Raw genomic sequence first — 3,164 nt, forward strand, 5'->3', positions numbered from 1 at the left:
AAAACATGAAGAAGATGGTGTTAGCACAATTAAGCACTAAGTATGATGACCACACAAAAAGATTCTAAAAAGGGACATTTTGTTGGAAGTCATGTTTTATGCCATTTTTAAAGCCTCATGAACATTTGAACAATAAAGGCATAGTATAAGTCACAACCAACACGCAAGTCACAATATCTCATTTAAGTCACTACATTTACCCTTTTCACTTTAAGTAGTCATACTTCAACTAGTTCCAACATTCAATACAAAGGCACATACATTAAGTAGATCATTTCATCATATTAGGACCTTTACCTAAAGTTACCCTAAGACATCTTTAATTAAGACATAAAGTGGAATCCCATACAAACTCTTCATGCCACACCTAAGTGTTCCTAAAGGCTACATTTAGATAAGAACCTTTACATTTCAACATAACATTCTAAGTAACGTATTTCATTAATATAGAAGAGATATACATCACATTATAAAGACAATAAGTCAACATTCATTATTTGTTTCATTTAGAGGACTTTCACATTAGTCATTAAAACTTAGGGAACTCACTCAAACCCTATCAAAGTCTACTGGTGTCATGTGTAGATAGTATCCCAAACTACTACCTACACCTTGTAGAATCTATCAGGTAACTAGTTTGCACATCCCTCATGATGGGAATAGGCATTAACCAATATAGACCATACAAGCTACACAAAGAATCCGGTGTTCTAGCCGCACATCATAAAGAGGTGTTTTACTTTCTAAGGTAGAACTAGTACACATCCTATCTAAGCACATGGCTTAGGGGTATCCAAAAACTTCATTGTGCTCTAGCCTCATACTCGGGTAAAGCGACCATCTTAACCATATCCACTCAGTGCTTAGCCTTAGTTCTTATGCAGTATTTTCATTCACATTTATGTACTATAGAGGGCACCAACATTAGGTCTACCGACTCATAGTACTTCTACCAATAAGGGCTACGACCAATAGATCTACCAATCGAGGTTCATTAAAGATAGCTCATTGACTTTCCAAAAAAGGTGTCTCACGTATTGGGCCTACCTATACAAGGTTCATAATTCACATATGGTTCTAGACTCATCATGAAAGGGCACCATGGTAAGGTCTACCGGTCCAAGGCATAGTCTAGAATGCCTTTAGTAATTTATAGATTAGGTCTATCGATCCTAGACATTCATTCATTTAAACATTTAAGTCAACATACATTCATTCGTCTAGAAGATAATGCACTATCTTACCAATTCATGACACATATACCTTTACATTCATTTATACAAGAACATGATGCGTAAGCCTATCAATTCAAGAGTACTTAGTGAGAGTATGCTTTCAATAAAAACACATTCATATTCTATACAATATCATCATTCTATCATTGGAATCACATGTGCAAATACTACAAGATATTATCACCTTAATTTTACGAGATTCACATTCATATAGCTATCAAATAAGCACCTCCACCATAAGTGGATCACACATCAATGTATCACAATTGCGTTGTAATAAGAATAGATCTCAACGCTAATATCTAAGATACTACAATAGATAATACAACTGATGTATACTGAAAACCAATTCCGTCATCAATATAAGCAATTAAACAAGAGATTAATCACAATATAATTTGAAGGATTTAGGTCCCAACTCACCAACACACCAATACATCAATACCTAAAAACAACAATACTTATCCATCATAAGACATAATTAAAAACATGAATCTATAAACTAAGTTTATACTGTCACACGCTATTCAATATACAATAAGAATCAATCAATTTCCATTCAACTTAGCGTTTTAATGAATAAATGGGGTTTTGAAATATAAAATGAACTTAAAATCATCAACCAAACCTTAATTCATCAATATATATACTTTTAAAACATATTACCATTGACCCCATGCTTAGATTAGAAAGTAGGATTTTGACCTTTTGAAAAGCTTTGAAATCTATTTTGAATTGACTCCTTGAATGGAAGATTAATCAAGTATACACGATCATAATACCTTCTTAGATGAGAATCGACGAAAATCTCTTTAAAATCTCTATGAAATTGACCTTGGAATGGAGTTTCCCTTGAGAGAGAGTTTTGGGGAAGAAGGGTTTTAAGAAGAGTTTTGGGGAGAGTTTGTATTTCATTGTTTAAAAACTCTTTAAATATCTTAAAATACATAAAATAACCTTCCTCATACTTTAAAAGACTTGGGGTGAATTTACCAATTCACCCCTTGCTTGGCCATCTGCTGGACAACACAACATGTGCAACATACGAGCCACCACCTACGGATTGTAAGTGGTTTGACGGCCTCGTATTGCACCACCATAGATTAGGTCAGAGACTTAGAAACGGGATCGAAGTATCTCAAAACTATTTATTGACCTACGCCCACCATATACGGTCCGTAGATTGGGTTAAGGGGTGTAGATGGCAACCGTACTTCAAGTTGTTTGACAGCTTTTTCGCCGATGTTTAGGTCCTCCTTAAGGACCCTTAGGGTGGTCCTTGGGGAGTCATACCCGTACAGTTAACTCCATTCATGATGATCTAAGTCTCGGAGTCACTTATACAAGTTTTATCCCTCAAATAATACCAAACTTCAACACCGAGACACTAAGATATACTAGCCACCTTACCAACCCTTTTCAAAATTTCATAGGGTCCCACATAATGAGGTCTCAATTTCCCTTTCTTGTCGAATATAACAACCCCTTTCATTGGTGAAATCTTCAAATACACTTTGTCCCCCTTTTCAAACTCTAAATCTCTTCTTCTATGATCGGTATAAGACATTTGCCAACTATAGGTTGTTTGCAACCGGTTCCTTATGATGTGAATATTCTCCAAGGTCCTAAAAATCAAATCCAGACCTAGAATCGAAGGCTCACCCACCTTGAACCAACCTATAGGGGACCTACATCTCCTACCGTACAAAGCTTCATAAGGGCCCATGGAGATGGATGAGTGAAAACTATTGTTATAAGCAAATTCCACCAAAGGCAACTGCTTATCCCAACTTCCTTTAAAATCAATGATGAAAGCCCTAAGCATATACTCAAGGGTTTGAATAGTGCATTCCGCTTGACTATTCGTTTGGGGATGAAATGATGTGCCCTAGGAATACCACCGACCTCAACCAAAACTCACACTTACTA

The sequence above is a fragment of the Solanum pennellii genome, chromosome 2, assembly GCF_001406875.1.
Source record: "Solanum pennellii chromosome 2, SPENNV200".
NCBI classification, from domain to species: domain Eukaryota; kingdom Viridiplantae; phylum Streptophyta; class Magnoliopsida; order Solanales; family Solanaceae; genus Solanum; species Solanum pennellii.